Here is a 19,036-nt window from a genome sequence, read left to right on the forward strand (position 1 = left end):
TCAGCGGACTCAAGAAGCTGCTTAGGCAAGCTTAGGCAAGCGCAGGGACTGTGGTTCAACCCCCGACACCACATGCCAAGCCAGCCCCACTCCCAGGAAAGGCTGAGCCAGCTAGAGTCCAGGTAGGGTGGCACATGCCTGTAATTCCAGCACTGAGGAGGCTGAAAGCAGGAGGATCACCATGAGTCTGAGCTGCATAGTGAGACCCTGCAACAACCAAATGAATAAAATAATAATAATAATTATAATTATAATTATAATATAATAATAAAGAAGAAACCAAAGCACTTAGAGACTAAAGAAGTCTCCTGAGGTCACGACCACAGTTTATAATGAAGTCAGGCCTGAATCCAAGCAATATGACTAGTGTCTCACACTCAACCTCCCTGCCATCTATACAGTTTCTCAAATTCATGTGCTAATGCATTGCTGGGGGAGGGTAAACCAGTGCTTAAAGGCAGTAAACACTGTCTATGACATAAGTGTTTTTTGATTATTTCAAAAATCTCCAAGACCACCAGACACAAACAGTAAGATTAGCAACACACACACACACACACACACACATACACATACACACAAACTCTCTGAGATAATTTAAATAAAAAAGATTCCATTGAAATATAGAGAAATTCTTGACCATTTAGGGTGAAAAATTGGAATGAACAGATTAAAAGGGAAGTTGGAAACACCCACTGTTGAGCAACTTGATTATTCTGAAAGACTTACATTGATCTACTGCAGAGTTTGGACTGCATGCAGATGGCTTTTATAAAAACTTCTCAAGTTATTCTGTAGTGTACTCTCCAATTTTTTCCTCTCCCACTGCCCCTAATTTTAGTTTAAAGCTGATTTTAAATTACACAGGGATCTGGCGTGTGATCATTGGCAAGTGTGACAAAGTTCCCTTAAAAATGGAAGTCTCAACCTGAATTTGTGAAAAGATTTTAACCAAAGGCCTTGCACGATTAACACACAAATTCTGTCATTAATTCTCCTAATGCTCCTCTCGTCCACTTCTCATTTTGCTAATTTTCTCTAAAACACTGACCTGTAGCCTTACATACATCAAAACCTGTAGAAGGAACTGCACCTAAACATAGGTATTGAAAAACACAAGGATCGAGTGGACAAATTATATTTTCCATCTTATTCTCTTTTAAATAAGAACAGAAGAAAAAAAATGATTTCTGGATTCAATCTTCCACAATCTTTTTGCAATCCTGAGATGGACAACACAGAATGCAAGCAATGGGCATGTCACATGGCACCCCAAGAATGGCATTTTGGGGAGCAGGATGCTGGAAAGAGCGTAAAGGTTCTACCCCCGCCATCAGAGCAACTGGAACCTGCCTCACACTGCCACACGTTTGTGGGCTTCTTGAGGTCTCTGTAAATCCCTCCTTCAGCACTCTGTGCTGTGGAGAACACTACAGGAAATACGGGTAGCCATACATCTCTTCCATAGCTCCGTCAACACTGAGGCCCAACAGCAATAATCAAGATGGGCAGCATGCGAGAGATCAACAAGGAAAAAGACTGTCAAATTCAAAGGCAGTGTGAAAAGCAGCCGTGAGCAGCTCGGCATCAAAAGAATTTTTTTTCCTTTTGAAATTAGTTCCTATCAATGACTTTGGGCTCACATGAAATTTTAGGACTTTTCCATACTCTGAGAGTCTTAGCTGCATAAATCTATGCCTGAAGGAATAAAAAAAAAAAAAAAAAAAAAAAAGGAATCAGACTGACACAGTGTGAAGCTTCCCTTAAACCACACTTTCTTCTTACTGCCTTCTTCCAGGATGCTACTCACTGCCTCCTCCTACATGGAAGAGTGTGAGCTCATGTTTGCAAAACACTACTACACAGAAGGCTCACACCCAGCACAGCTGCTCATGCGTAGTCCAAGGAGCAAAGAGTTTGTGCGACAGTGTGAGAGAATGGCCTGCTATGATGGTTCTCTCTGGGAAGGCAGGGTATAGTACATGGGAGCAAATTCAAGACTTAGAGAAGCCTGTAGAAACTTTGTGAACCACAACGCCGCCAACATGCATTTTACTGTGGGATACATTTTCACCAGTTACTAAGGAGAATAGCTGGGCTACATAAAACACAGGCTGGGAAATGCTCTGTGCTTCTAAGCTGAGCATTCAGGATGTGACAATCTGGTCCCCAGTGACCCTTAATCACAGTTGTGACTCTGACCAATATACACTGCATATCTTACATACTACTTTCCCTATGCAGAAAATCTCTCCTTCCTGTATTTCAGAGACATTTTGAAATGTTATTGCTCCCTGTTCTAGAATTTTTACTATCAGTTATTTTATTTGGTTTAATCTCCAACAGTTGTTGGAATAAAATCCTACCTCCAATGAGATTCCTTCACTTATCTGGGATATGTACCTATGGTCCTCTGATTCCTGCAGGACTTACTCAGACCAGCTCTAAACTCTTCAGTTCTTACTGTAATTGCTAACACACAGTACTTTGCTCCAGCATAGCAGTTATTGCAGGTCTCAATGCTGATGGATTAGGAAACTCATGCCCAAACCTACCCAAGTGTTACTTCAATGCCACACATGGTTTTCGGCATCAAAGAGAAAATTGGCAAATACATTGACTCAAAAACACTTAAGAATCATGCACATTTTTATTTTCTGGAAAATCTTCTGGCCTAGTTATGAAAGATCCAAAAGACCACAATCAATTCTGCTCTTCAAACTAAAACCTCAATGATTTCATGTACCTGGATCAGGTGGGCGATTTGCTCAGTCCTTTAAAAATTCAGTAGCACTAGAATTTCCACACCTTCTGTACTCAGAAAGCTCAATGCTTCTGCATATGGAAAACTGCACGTATATTGACATGGTATATGGAAGACTTACTTTATGGCTTTTCCAAGATATCCGTGTGGATCTCCCCCACCTGGGGGCCTAAGATGAACTTGGTTTTGACAACGTATTAGCAACTACATAACATGCCCATCCCTATTAAGGAAATAAGTTCATACCTAGTGATAGGTTCTGACCCTAGTATGAATTCCTGAATCATTATGGGGGTCATCTAATATAGCTGAAGAAGCCCTTAAAACAACAGTTTATCTTCCCAGAGACCACCTCCCCCTTCTTCTCCAACTCAGCTCAGGACACAATTTCCTTTCACCTTTCCCACCACCTCAGGGAAACACCAATCAGCTCCCCAGACATTTCTAAATGTCCCCCTCAAACTCCACCCCTAACCAAAGTCCATAAATGTCCCAGCTTTCTTTGTCTCAGGCCAGAGGAGCTACCTGACCCATCTGCCCTCGATGTTCTCCATGTCTCTGGATTTAATAAAGGCTTCTTTTATCTTTCCCATCTCTTTACTGTCCCTCCAAAACACCTATCACCTAACAGCATGTGATATTATTGAACTCAACTAAGAGCAACCACAGATGTCTGAAGTTACACAGTATTTATACAGAATTCTAGATCTCAAAGTAAGTGGGTATATAACTAAATAGGATACAACACAAATTTATCAGGTCAAATTTATCAACACAATTTATCGAGTCTGAAATCAAGACTGCTCAGACAGGAAAATGGCTGGCATACTAATCAAACATTAAGATTTTCTAGATGAAAAGAAACTAAGACACCACTAAAACCTAATGGCAGTTCGCCGACCCAGATCTAGAAGCATTCACCCTTATCCTGAGTAATGGTCCTAGACCAAGTGGTACAGGTTCAAGGCCTGGCTCCGACTTTTAACAGGTTGACTACTTGAAGTCAATTTCTTCCCTAAACCTCACTCCCTTTCCTCATTTGAGAGCCGGGGATAAAGTCACGTCCATGGCACTGTGTTGAGATGACACCCAGGAGGCACCTTGCGTACTACTTGGCACACAGAAAGCCCCGAGTGCCTGTGACTGCCATCACACTCCGTGATTTGAGGGAAATACTTAACCTGGACAGCTGTGGCCACAATACAAAGGCAGAACAAGCTCCGGGTTGCCCCTGCGCTGGGTTTTGTGCCATTTTAAGTACTTCTCCTTGCAAAGGAACAGGCAAGGTTTGCTGTGGGAGTTCATTAGTAACATATACCAGCAGGCCTTAAATTGTTTCTACCTCCTGCAGAGGAGGTAAAATTACAACTTTCAACAAGGGGTAAGCATCGCTGCAAAATCTCAGGAGCAACCTGAATTACGATGCTGATATCCACATACGTGTGGAAGTTACCACGTGGGTGTGGCCACTTCACTCATGGGCAAGGCTTCAGCCCTGGAGGAGATAAATGGGTCATTCTGCACATACTCATTTTGCACAAGAAAAACATCAATGTTTTCCTCCTGTCAGGATCAAAGGAAAAAGTCGCAAAAGACAAGACTGGGTTTTAATAATTCTTTCATTATCACATTAATGAATGCTTTATGGAAAATAGGAACACACAGTTTTATCTTTAAAATTTTTTTTCTTAAAATAAGACACTAAGACATTTTTTCACTATCCAACAAATGGAAATTAGCTCAACCAGGACTTAAAAGGTGTTACTTAAGGCAAGATCGACACGCAGACGCAGTTGCTAACAACACACAGTTATTTTCCACTCTCTCCTTCCAGTCTGCCTCTTACATCTTTTCCTGAACCTCGCACTCTCTGTTCCTGGCATTTTGCATCTTTGGACTTCCGGTTCCTTCATGTCTTCTCCATTGTCTTTCCCTCTTGCCCGTCAGCAGACCAAATTCATCTCATAGCAGCTCATTTACCATGGATTTTTCTCTATTGCTATTCATTTTACCCTCCCCCTCCCACTGTCTTTGTCCTTTCAGGAAGATGAATTTTTGACGCTTGCAGGTGGGATAAAGTAGAAATGACAGACTGTAAAATGCAAACCAAATCCTGCTTCAGAGAAACTGTGCAAGCCACCGTTGTCCCTGAGAGCCTGGCCCCCTGTCTGCATGGCTGGCACAGGACCCCTGCTCGGTGTGCTCTCCCCGTCTCAGGTCACAAGAATGGAAGGGTTTTGTACTACAGCACCCAGAGAGAAGGTTCTCCCTACATATATAACATATGAATCACATCACTATGCTAAATGTTTGTCTCATTGTGTAATAATACAGGTTATGAGACACATAAACGTGGGCAATTTTATACCTTCTCTAATGTAATGTAGTGGTAACTCCATTATTTATTTAAGAAAATGAGACACAGAAAATTTTATTTGATGTGATTAACTTTCCTATTATCATTAAAATACCTGAATCTTGGAAGAAAGTTGTTTGTGTACTTATATGCCCCAAAACACAGAAATCATAAAAGCTTGTGCTAGGCTTCATGATGTCATTGTTTTCTCTCTGAAGTAATTCTTCGGAGATAATGACTAATATGTAAACTTCACAAACTGTATTTTTAAAAAGATATTGGTGTGTATACTTCCCATCACATTAAAGAGATTTTAAGAGAACTTAGCAGAAATATCTTTCCTGGAGATATGCAGCTAACATAGAAGAAACTTGAAGGCATACCTCCCTTTCTCTACATTTAATATAAAACTGATTCATCTTTGGATACAAAAAAAAAAAGTACTTTTATCTCAACAGCCTTCAGGTCCCTGACTCCAGTATTAACAAGAGCTTCTGTTAAAGAGCTTGGGTGAAGTTCAGTTCTCTGTCCCAGCCTGGTCTCTCCATTCTCCTCCACAACTGTGGACCTCACAGCTGGCCTCAGCCCCCTCATGGGCTAAGTGAAAAGGGCAAATTCCACTTCACCCTGGTTCCTTGAGGTGACAGGCCTCAGTTTCCATAATGAATCACTTGAGACATACACTTATTCCTGAAAGTAATCCAGAAGGCGTCAGCTATTTCTGAAACTGTTCTTCCATTACGTAGTAGCCCACTTGGAGAGCCAGCTGTAGGTCAAATTGTGCAGTCAACCAAGTTTGGAGTGGAGATGGCAGTGGCACATCTTAAATCCTTTCTAATTCCTCTTCATTTGTCACAAGTACTTATGAAGTAACCATTCTCTTATCTCTGATCACCCAGTATTCTCACTCTGGCCTCTTGTCCTTGTTCAACTTTACTTTAGGGTTTGTGTGACAGAACTCACCCTAGCTACAAACTAGATGTGATTTTGTAAGGTGGAGCAATCTGCACAAATGTTCTTCATGCTACGAGCTGGACAAGGAATGACCTTGTCCCCAGTGATAGAGAGCATGGTACAGGATATGGTGACATTAGGAGGAAGGACTTCCAACAAGTAGATCCTAGCTGTATGTGTGTGTTGGGGGGTGGGGGACATAAGACTGGATCTGTCCTGGTCATCCTGGCTTCAGTTCTCCTCTGTAACAGGCTTCTGCCACTTTGGTGCTGTCTTCTCTGAAGACTTCACCAGAGCCATGCCAAGGTTAATGTCATGCCTTTGCTCTTCTAGAACTGAGAGTTCAATAAACCTTGTTTACTTTATAAAGTATCAAGTCTCAGGTATTTTGTTATATTAACAGAAAAAGGAATAATACACCTGTATTCCCCTTGACCTAAATCAGTCAACCTCACACCAGCTATCACTGGTTTAAGGACTTTTGGGGACATCGAAATCCATCTACACTCAAGTCTTAGGCATAAGGAGAGATAATATTTGCAAATAATCTACAGGCATGCTCCTGTACACCTTAAATCATCACTAGATTACTTATAATATCAAACCCAATTTGCATGCTAGGTCAATAGTTGTTATATGATGTTTAAAAAAAATGACAAAAATATTCTGTATATGTTCAGTGCAGATGCAGTGCTTTACTCTGTAATATTTTTGGCCCACAGATGGTTGAAGACACAGATGTGAAACCCATGGATAAAGAGGGCCAACTATATTTCACCATGTTTTCAACATTTATGCACAAGCAGAACTAGAAATATATATTCCTCACGATGACTTTTCTATACCTAGAAAACCAAATTAAACTTATTTTAAAAATTCAAGAAAAGGAATAAGAACAACAGAATGTTAATACTAATTGAAGGGGACAGATTCAGTTTTGTTACAACTAAACTGTCCCTCACAGCGTAATGAAGGCACTGATACTACAGCCAAGATCCTTTGGAGCTAGGAATGCTCATGTTTTGGGGGTGATAGGCTGGACCGATTCTCCAGTCACTTTTCACTGCAGGCCTATATCAGACGATGATATCATCTAGCTTGATTTTTGTGGGAACTCATTATTTACAAATCAATCATTGGCCAGAAACAAAGACTCCTAGAGAGGGGCCCAGGTATAAGCACAGGTGGGGAAGTTTCATGAGTCGATCTTGTCAGGAAATGATCACTCTAATGATTCAGAGTGTGTTTATTTTCATTTCTTGTTATCAAACTGAAACCATGAGGTTAACCTGGGCTGGGAGTTAAGTGGAGCCCCAGCGAGGAGCCCCACATCCCGAGAAGCCCCTGGAATAGGTTTTGTTCTAAATACACTCTCCAGCTTCCACTCTCAGTCCAACCCCAGTAGCAAGAGCTAAACAAGGCAGCAGTGACTTGCACAGACCCATGTATCACCTTCTACAAAGATATATTTAAAAGAAATTCTGAGCTGGAGTCGAGGTGGGTTAGACCTGTAACCCCAGCACTCTGAGAGGCTGACACAGGAGACCACGGGTTCAGGTCCAGTCTGGACAAATTAGCAAAATTTTAAAAAATAATAAAAGAAAAGAAATTCACCCCAAAAGCACATTTCTAATTCTAGACTCTCAGCACCATAGCAAATGGAAAAGAAAGAGAAGAAAAAGAGGAGGTAGAGGCTGAGAAACAGAGAGAGAAAGAAGTTGCCGGGAAAGAACAGTCTATGGAAAGGCCAGCCAGAGTGAGGTTTACTCAGGGGCAGAATTTTTAAAGAGAAATCATTTAATTTCCATTGCTCAATATTAACAGGGTGCTCTTTGCAGGCTTTGCAGTTCTCCACTCAGCAGCAGTTGGGCTGTTGGTGTCATTCTGACAGGAAGTACCAATTTCTATATGCTCTTGTTAGCATACACGCATGTGTACACATACATGCTCAAACATAAACACACACAAGTCAGAAAGGTAGGACGTGGCAAAGCTGGTTGAGGGGGCAGGCATATCACTCAGTGGCACAGCACCTGCCAGCATAAGCTCCTCAGTTCGATTCCTGCCACACACAAGAAAAGTGCCAGATGAGGAAGCAAGTGTGATCAGATTCCCGGTTATACCCACCGAATAAATCTCAGAACACCATGTATGGAGGTTCTCAGGGGGTCCCACAGGAGGCTGAAGACATAAGAGACAGGATATCATGAAGAGCTGACTCGCATGCCTCCTCACAGTAGCTCCCCTGTTCCCCCCAGAGTATTTCATTTTGAGTTTTTCCCTCTTTTTAAAATTTTATTTTATTTTATTTTGAAGAGTAAAAACAGAAGCAAAAACAAATAGAAAAAAGAAACAGGGTAACATACAACAATACATATGTTACAGATTTTCAAAGCAGGAATAGCTAATTAACAATGGTTGTTATATTATCCATTCTTATCATTAAATCTGTTGCTCAGATTAATAGATATAGTTATACAAGCTTGGTTTTCTCTCTTTTTGTTCAGGCCACCTTTGCTCTGCAGAAAGGGTCTCCCTTACCCTCCACCTTCACTGTTTCAAATAAACTTTGTCACCAGTTTTGGCTTGTCTTGTTCATTTCTTTCAGAGAACAAGTACCTGATAGCATTTATTAAGCAAGCTATTTCTGAAAGGCGCTACCCGACAGCAGACACACACACACACACACACACACACACACACACATGCACATGCACACGCACACACACAGCCTGAGTACCACTCAAATCCACAAAATCAAGTCATATTAACTCAAAAACAACAGTTGCTCCCTTCTCTCCCTTCCCCACCCACCTCTGGAAAAATCATAGACGTGGCCCTTACAGCAGAAGTAGCCCTGGAATGACAGATTTGTCTCTTGTTATCTGTTGCAGCTGCTGCTACTAGACCCCCAAAGGCAGAGAACAGCGCAGGAGCGGGAAGGCTGAGCAGAAATTGTCTGCCCCTAGGAGGAAGAACACAATCACACTCGAAAATGTTTCAACCTCAGGCCAGCAGGAAAGAGCTCTATCCTCCGCAAATTTAGCTTGCTCCCCGCTCCCGAGGTCTATGACATGTGACACATTTTGGAGCCTATACCTTTCAAGAACACCAAACTGCTGTGAATCTACCTTAACACACAGAAACAGTACTGGTTCCCACGCACTGGGCCAGGCTCAGGAGATCAGCATTCTACCCGGATCTTTCTTTTCTTTTCACAAACATGAGGTGTGCAAAATGACCAGAAGTGATAGTGCTGCCCATCACATTTTAAATATTTATATTTAAACATTAAAACTGGAATCCTGAAAATGTCATTAACGTGTTCTCACACAGAAGGCATCAGTATGACATTATGCATTTATTCATTTGTAAATGAATTGTAAAATATTGAATAGGTACAGAAATGTTTATTTATGACACTCATGAGGATGAAGATGCTCCTTTAAAATATAGAACCTGTACTTGATTGCTAAGCTGGCAGTAAAAAATATTGTGGCATGGAGCCAAAGAGATAGCTCAGAGGTCTAAAGCACCTGCTTAGGCAAAGCGCAGGGACCATGGTTCGATCACCAGCACCACATGCCATGCCAGCCCCATCCCCGGGGGGGCTGAGCAAAACCAAAAAAAAAAAAAAGAAAGAAAAAAGTGGCCTGGATGTTCTAAACAATAGAAATGTCTTGTCTCACAGTTGCTAGGCTGGAGTTCAAGATCAGGAAGCAGGCTGGGTTTAGGGTGTCCTAGATCTCTCCCGTAGCCTTGCAGGTGGCTGTCCCCTGGCGTCCCTACACATAGCAGCATTCCACACACATCCTGAGTGTCTGTTCTGTTCTTAAAGACAGCAGGCAGATAAAAACAGGGCCTGCCCACAAGCCCCATGGTAACCCAGTCTACTCCATAACAGTTGATACTGTCAAACACAGCCTCATTCTGAGGTACTGGGGATTGGGACTGCGACGCAGGAATTTGGGAAAGACACAACCAGCCTAGCACAGGCACCAATATAACACAGCCCTCAAAGAAGGGAGCTTGGTGGCCCCGCCTCAGTCCCCTCCTGATGCACATTCCCTCTTTCTGGGGCTGGGCAACTGGTGATCTTTATCTCGCATTTTTGGAAGGGTTTACCAATTATGTCTTTATGTTTTTAAAACCTCACTCTCTTTCTTTCCTAACAGAACCATTTGAAGCAATAAATTTCCCTCTAAGTAGTGCTTGGGTTGTGCCTCCTACAGATTTTGATATATTGGGTATACATCATTATCATTTCAAAACGTAGTCTAATTTCCCTTTTGATTTCTTCTTTGACCTATGGGTTATATGGAAGTGTGTTGTTTAAATTCTAAATGTAGGGGATTTTCTTGATGGCTTTCTGTTATTAACTTCTAATTTAATTTTGCTATTGTCAGACAAAATACTCAGTATGATTTCAATCCCTATTAAATTATAGAGACTTGTTTAATGGCTCAGCACATGGTCTTTCTTACATTTGGAATTAAAATAATAAAGTTAATAATAGCATAATTTAGCATAGCTACACTGACTGTGGCTAAATGGAGGCAAAATATCACTCACTCATAAAACTGCCTAAGAAAGTAAAGGCAAGCTAATTTTTTTTTAATTAGGTGAAGATCTGATTATCACTCAAAGGAAAATAGGCAAAGAACTTATTCTTAAAGATACAAGTATTCTTTTCTCACCCACTAAGTTCATAAAAAGACATTGAAAGCACTATAATCTTGTTTTACAATTGCCTCAATTTTTAGAACATTGAATACTACACCTCAACCAAATCACTTACATTACCTTCAGGAATCAAGTATTGACAGACATCAAAAGATCAAGGAAAGAGTCTAAAACTTACCCGACAGAAAATTAAATGAGACTGAGTCTGACATTTCTTTAAGAATGTCCAGAAAAAGAGACTGTCTAGCCACAAGGTTTATATTTTAAAGGTTAAAAAAAAAACCTGACCTTTTTTTCCCACAAAAGTTTCCAAAATATTACAAGAGATACAAGCATAGAAAATTATCTTTATATTTCTAAAAAAGACAATAACCTAAACGTGTTGAAAAAAGTTTCCTTGCTTACTGTCTTACTTTAGGGAAAACCATTAAGTTAAGCACATTTTTCTACAAAGCTATTTAAACAGCAAGATTCACAAGTAAACCTTATTTAGATGAATTCCAAGTCAAGGATTTGACCTATATAAGTTGTATAAATCAAAATCCAGGCAATATCCTTGAAGGAAGGGGCTAAAAATGGTTTAAAATTTTTCAGCCTGCGGATAAACATGTACTGGAAGTAGCATAAATTTTCCTAAATACTTGGTATCGCACAGCTAAGTAGAGAGGACATTTAGGTCTAATTTTGAACCTCTTTCAAAGTGAGTTTTTCCTAAGTATTACGGAAATAGCACGCTGTAATTCTAGTAATTATGGTAAGCATTCGCATGTTGGCAATCGCCTTTTTGAATAAGATTCCACAAATGCAACCTCTGACAACATACTATGAGCAGTGTTACGTGCACAGCACTGTTGGTCTGATTGTGTTCCTACTGTTGCAAGCCTTCCTTCGGGGAACGTGTGTTAATGAAAATTCTTCTTTCCCAGGATCCTTTGCACTATTCTTACAGAAATCTTCTCTCAGAGCCAGCAAACAGATTCATGCACCAAATCTGCAACATTTTTCAGGCATTACACTGAGCTTTCTTATGCAGCTCTCTATTAAAATGGTTTAAATTCCAAACCAAGCCTTGGGAAACACAGAATACACTCTCTGGAGCTTTTCTACAGCATCTGGCAATGGGACCAGAATGTTTCGATGAAAGGACATAAGTACTTTTAGATTCTTACGCTAGAAAAACAAATTAATTCTGACTAGAAGAAGGCTAGTGAGAAAGGCTTTGCCTTTTTCCTTTCTTTGTTGCTTTTTTTTTTTCTTTTTGAGGAACCGGGCATTGAACTCAGGCCCTTACGCTTGCCAGGCAAGCACTTATTCTACTGAGCCATCTCCATGGCCTCCAGCTTTGCCTTTTGTTGTTATGGATCTTGAAATATTCTTATTGTGGTGCAGATTTTTACAAAATTAAGTGTCCGCTTTGGCCTACAGACACATTCTAAAACATCACACCTTCACAGCTAATGCTTATCAAAATGACAAAGAAGGACTGATTTTTTGTTTCCTTTTTTTGGGACTGATTTCTTCTAACGAGGCATCCTTACCAAGCTGTTATGGAGGGTACTGGATGATGGTGTTACAGGACAGAACCACCGATTTAAATCTCTACATTTATGACCAGGAATTGATAAAGGCAGCTCTTTTTTCATTGCCAAATTTCTTTAATCTAAAATTTATAAAGCAGTCCAATTCAAAAATCACTCAACTTATTAATAAAATACAGCTTTATTAAAGCAATTCCCACTGACAAGAGCCAAGCTGAAGGTCACGCAGCATGGTCCTCTCAATACTAAGTAAGTGAAGTTGTAAAAGTCAGATGGAAAACATCATTAAAAGGAACGCTGATGTAATGGGAGACTGTGAGGCCCCACAGTCAGGTGATCTGAACTCAAACTTTTGCTCATCATCTAAATATTTCACTAAAGTTGTCAAAGCTTAGCTTTCTCATTTCTAAATTGTGCAAAGCCTACCATGTAGGCCAGTTGTGCTAAATAAGGTGACAAAAGTCAAACATCCGATATGTGGCCCCAATCACAGTATTTCTTCACTAAATAGCTATTTAAAAAAAATATTAGTATCTTGTTTAAAACACTACTCACGTTAAATGGAAACAAGTAAAATTTTTGCTTAATGGACCTTTCTGGGCTCTGTAACAAACAAAAATTTTAAAATTCAGCTTTTTCCAACAGTTAAATTAATTGTATTCTTATGATATACTTAATGATAGGTTGGCATTTTACATTGCTGGCTCTGTTGTCATATAGGAACTAAAGGCAAAACTGGATTTTGGAATGAATTTTTAACATATAAGAATACATTGCTAAGGCCTTTCCAGTACATGAAACTTTAACTATTATGAATTTACAACCATGAACGCACCCTACTGCTGCTAAGAATTTACCACCGTCTCAGCAAAAACGAGAGACAAGCCACCAAAACGGCAATGTGAGAGCTACCTGGACACAAGAGTACTTGCTCTGCAATTCCTTTTCTTGGAAATGCTGAACAAAGAATCAGAATTTGTGTCAGAGGACAGGAGATAAAGGGAATAAAGTTCCCACTTTCAAACAGGTGAGGAAGAAAAGCCAAAAGGAAGAGAGAATCCCCGTCCTGCCCACCACCAGCACTTGTGATGTTGATCCCAGATGAGGTTCTTGGCACATGGTCAAAAAAGTGGTAGCTGGTGACTCTGAAAAGACAGAAGCACTCCTGGCCAGCAGTAAGCGTTCAACAGCGGAAAAACCAAACTCACTTCCTTGTCTGACAAGAACAGCAATACAACAGATCAGGGAAATACAGTGACCGTAATATATACGGACTGGAATAGGGACTGTAGAAGGACTCTCACGACAACTTAGAGGACAAGATGCACGACAGTGGGCTGAACACTAGGGTGGCATGTTAGGCTAACAAATGATGAAGCAGAATGCTGTCCACATCCAATCCATGTCATTCTTTGGAAGGTCCACAGAGGCAGAGCTTTGTCTATGGTCCATTTGCTTTGCCATACTTCTATACCAATAACCTGGACAAAGCCAAAGAGGAAATACCTACTATAATTCCAGATTACCAAATAGCAACTGATACAGTGGTTTATCCCAAGCCCTTCCCAGACAGCTCCTCCTATGACTCTTGACCTTTATAACTATTCAACAAGGGAAGCAGAATTTTTTATTTTCCATTTTACAATTAGGGACATTGAGACTTCATAGGAGTTAACATGACTCACTTGATATTACAAAGCCAGAAAATAGCAGAGCTGAAGTTGAATCTCCAGCCCCTGAAGACTGCTGACTTCACATCTTGACCAGAATCTTGGGACAGGCAACAAACACAAAGATCTTCAAGAAGTGAACAAACCAAACAACCTTAGTACACAGAAGTAAGTATATATCTACAAAATAACTTCAACTAGAGTCCCAGGGTGTTCATACAGATATCATGTTGTCCTTATGGATGTCCTGAAACATATAATTCAAAATGACTTATGAGATGATAAATTTCCTAAGACAACCAAGCTGCATGATACATTTAGAAGAAAAAGAATTGTAGGAGCCTCCCACCACCTCACACGCAGGTCATGCCCACCTGAGTAAGGAGCTCCACCTATCAGATATGGTACTTAAAATGCTTTCCCATGCTGGAGGACCATGATTTGCGAGTACAAAGCTCACAATGGTTATATAAACATATTCTAAAAATAAATACTCACAGCTTGATTGTTGTAATCAGGGCTTACAAGGGAATAGATTCAAAACAGGATACATGATTTGTAAAATTATTTTACTATACTCCCCCCCAAAAAAGTCAAATGCTTCAAAGTACAAGCAATCTGACCATGACTAGAGACCCAAAGAATCTATCTGAGGGTGTGGATTTAATGGCAATGTCCTCCACGCATCCAGCTACAGAACCCACAGCAATTCCCTCACTGAGCCCATTTGGAGGCCTAGAACCCATGACAATGTCTCATTCAAGTCTGTATCAAGGACCTACACTGGAAAGACACAAAGGTTAGCAGTGGAAGTTAGAAAGTCTGCACCAGTGGGATGAAGGATCTGTACCATCAAGCCAGGGGATCTTCACTGAAACCAGGAAACGACGCTCAAGGTAAGGACCTGAGCTCCCCGAAAGGGATTAGCAGCCATCGTCAGTGACATGAGTTCCTGAGATCCTCCAACAAGAACAGCTGACTTTATATCAGGGAAATCAACACAACAACATTCTCTAGGAAAATCAACAGGGTACTGTCTTCCCCTCCAGTTTTTTATGCTGTTGGCAACAATCTTCTGGTGCCCATCCACACCCAGACACAGGTTAGCTGGTTGTTACAAGTTGACCATTAGTTAATCCACCACATTGATCATACAAATCAAAGTACCTAAAACCCAGAATTCTAATCTTTTGAGTTCACGATATACTTTTTTTCATCTTCATGTTAACAGAGCTTCCAGCCATAGGAGTAGCATCTGTCAAAGGTATATCTTTAGGGCTGGCCAGATAGTTCAGTGGACTAAAGTACCTGCTTAGGCAGATAAGGGGACCAGGGTTCAATCCCAGGTGTGCCCTGCCCCCAGGACATGCTGAGAGGGTGATTGAGACTGGGCATGGTGGCGCACACCTGTAATCCCATCGCTTGGGAGACTGAAAACAGGAGAATCACTATGAGTCTGATCTGTGTGGTGAGACCCTTATAAACCCTGTTCTAAATATAATTTTTTTTAAAAAAGGTTTATCATTGCTTGGAATATAATATAGAAAACTTAACAACAGCTCAGATACAATAAAGTAGAGATGGTGATAACATCTTCCCAGTCTTTCTCAAATGACCCAGGCTATGACCTTTGCTTCTCTTTGCTTTTCTCCACCTTTCAATGTAGCTCTGTCAGGCAGCACATCAGCTCTTCCTCTGACAGCATCCTGAGGCTGGATCTGGGATTTTGATTCAACAAAAGGGTCAACAGTCATGGAGTCACCTTGCTTCTAGAACAGAAATTCCTCCTAAGTGACCTGTTCCATGTTTTCATGCTGACCAAATGTCATGAAGCTTGTGTCTCCATGACACGAGGCAAGAGTCACTCTATCCAAGCCAACCAAGTGGAGGGGTATGGCAGGCTACCAAAACAACAACAACAAATAGGAAAGACTCTCCAAATAGCAATGGAAATCCATACTTAAGCATATGTTCAATTTCCTATGCCAATAGCTTCTAAACTTGTAAAACTGTGCGTGCCCTCTGGCACCTACTTGGTATATTCTTGGTTTGGCTTTTATACTGAGGTTTCTTCTTTCTAACTAATTCACAGCTACTAAAGTTTTTGCCTCATAAAGATCTTATCTTCTGAACTTTAAAAACCATTTTCCATGTCAGATGCCATCTTTGACTTCTCTCATTTTAAAATGCATCTTCATCTTCTATTTCTGCTGTTTCCTACTGGTTTTCTTATCCTCAGCTGCCTGCGATCAACACCACGGGTGTAACTCCTTAGGCAAACAGGCCACTCCAGAGGAGGGTGAGCACAGGAACCAACAGCACCCCCCGCGTCCAGCAGTCCTGGGTTTGCGGTATTTTCCCATGGGATGTAAGCTAACAGGCTTCACGGAGCGGGGCAAATGTCCCCACTCATGGCAGTGCAGCCGCTCTGCCATCCGCACTGACTGATGCCAGCTAGCCAGGCTCTGCAGACCAATGAAACTCCCCACCCGCGTGGCAGATATGCCCACAGCTTTATTTCTTCTAATGCTATATTAATGCATTTCAGGCCTCAAGTTTCTGGCCTACACTGATTTTTTTGGACGTCTGAGTTACACCCACCAGGACAACATAACATCCAAACAGCAACCCCAAGGGCAGTGCAAAGAAGATTTTCTCATTATGTCATCAAACAGGAAACCTCAGGGAGACTCTGGGATTAATGTATTTTCCACTGGAGCTGAAAGCAGGCAGGATGTAGCCACTGGAAGGGAGAGAGGGAAGGAAAAAGTGCTGGTAGAGGTGGAGGTAGCATCTTTCCTAGGACATTTAAAGAAACCACTCATATATATTTATATCCTTTCGTCTCCAAGCAAATAAAGATTTTCAGTTGAAACTGAATGTGGTAACAAGCACGCTATGGGGGTCCTGGGTATGAAGGCACTCCACAAAGAGTTTCTCTGAACCATGGCACCATTCTTGCTCCAGATGGCATGGAAAATAATTTATAAATGACAAAAGTTCAGCGAGTGCATGGCAGCTGTTCAGCCCCAGCTCTCTCTGGCCACCCACTCCAGGAGAACGGAGAGCTTTCAATCAACTCCTGTCTCTCAAAGGGGCCTCCACACAGCATCAGAACATGTGTACAATATGTTCTCAGAAAGGAGCCGGCCAAGTATGAAAGATTAGAAAATCAAGCGAAATAAAAATAGAAAATAGAAATACATACTGTTGTCTCCAACATCCATAATACCAGGGAGGGACTGAGAACAAAGGACTGGGAGGTTTTGAAACCAAACTTTGTTCATTGTCTTTTAGAAAGAAGGAAAAAAAAAAAAAAATATATATATATATATATATATATATATATATATTTTTTTTTTTCATGGTTTCCTTTCCCACAGAATGAGAAGTGTCTAGAAATAATGTGATTTTAATTAATATCATAGAGTCAATTTTTGCTTCCCCTTGCATTCATCCATTTCTATAAACCCTTACGTTAAACATTTCAGCATGACCATGGACTGACTGTGATCTTAGTGATGAACTGCCCCTACTTTAAATGTTTGTTCTGAGCTTCCCAGAGGAACAAAATTTAAGACTATCCTCTTATCCATGGCAACGGTACTTGCCTATAATGCCAGCGTTCTGGGAGGCTGACCAAAAGATCACAAACTCAAGACCAACCCAGGCAATTTAGGAACTTGGGGAAACTATCCCAAATAAAAAACCAAAGGGCTGAGGTTGTAGCTGAATGTTGAGGCCTTGGGTTTGAGTCCTATCACCACAAAATACACACACACACACACACACACACACATGCGCGCGCGCTACTACAATCTTGCAAAAGAAACATTTTCCTCCCCTTTCTTCAGGAAAAGTGAGCCAGGCAGTCATAGACCCCTAATAATGGCCCCAATAAATGATAAACTTTTCCCATTACTATGTGATTTTTAGTGATAGTTTTCACGGCTTTCAAGGGCAGACTGGGTGGACTGTGCCACGCCAGGTCCGCCTCAGGCACTGGCCACACACAGTCTGTAGAGTCAAAAATATCCCACCACACAACTGAATTTCTCCTAGACTTCTCTGCAAAAAGCCAGGTATGGTGGTACATGCCTGGAATCCCAGCACTCTGGGAAGCTGAGGCAGGAGGATCACCAGTTCAACTCTAACATAGCAACACAAGACCCTGTCTCAAAATAAAACATATATATATATATATATATATATATATATATATATATCCATGTGAAGCCCTGTGTTCACTTCTCAGTATCAGTCAACCAATCAATCAATAAAGGAAATTTTCTTACTCATACACAGTAACTCCACTACGGTATTTTAGGTGTAACCCAAGATATTTCCTCTCCACTCAGCGCAGACCAGGTCAGCCAAAAGGCTGGGTACTCACACACTAGAGAATCACCTACTAACACTAAGAGAGAGGAGAAAAGAACTGATTATACTCACTAAAGTTATTTAAAAATACAGCTGGCCTGCATAATAAACACAACCTAAACAACGCGCCACTGCCGGAAGACGCAGCTTCACGCACGGCAACCACAGTAGGTAGGGTTATAATTTAAGCAGCGAAAACTCAGCGTAGTAAATGTCGACGTTAGGCCCATCTGCCGGACTGACTCCTGGCATGCACTCTTGATTGACTACAGAAGCTTTCGAAGATTTAGCCGGGCTGGGTTTGGACTGAGTAGAATGCGGAAGGATGATAAACAGGAGGCTGAGATTGTATCGCGGGGAGGCTCCAACCACCCACTCGGTGCCGCTTTAGTCTTTTCCATAAATAGCTCGCTTAAAGAAAGGCTCTCAGGGCCCAGGAGGTGACATGCTTGTAATATGCGTGGGGTCGGCTAAAAAAAAAATCCTCATATTGAAACTTCTCACACACGTAGCACATAATTTTAAGTGCAGATATTTATAGTCACAAAAGAGTTGAAAAGCTGGGACTGGCTGAAAGCAAAATTGTTCTCCAAATTTATATTTGATTTCATAAAAACGCTTGGTGATGTCTTCTCTTTTAGTGCCACGGAGCTCCTGGTGTCCTTTGTAAATTCTCTTTTAAACATTACCG

At 41.0% G+C, this 19,036-nt stretch overlaps 1 long non-coding RNA gene across 1 annotated transcript in view; it reads right to left on the reverse strand.

Moving 5' to 3' along the window:
- LOC111812272 overlaps positions 1 to 14,087 on the reverse strand; it is a 175,402-nt gene extending 161,315 nt beyond the window's left edge. Inside the window, exon 1 of the long non-coding RNA XR_002817822.1 lies at positions 13,981 to 14,087. This is a non-coding gene — a long non-coding RNA (uncharacterized LOC111812272). The remainder of the gene's footprint in view (positions 1 to 13,980) is intronic.
- Positions 14,088 to 19,036: the final 4,949 nt, after the last annotated feature.

The sequence above is a fragment of the Octodon degus genome, unplaced genomic scaffold (genome assembly GCF_000260255.1).
Source record: "Octodon degus isolate 3935 unplaced genomic scaffold, OctDeg1.0 scaffold00119, whole genome shotgun sequence".
NCBI lineage: Eukaryota > Metazoa > Chordata > Mammalia > Rodentia > Octodontidae > Octodon > Octodon degus.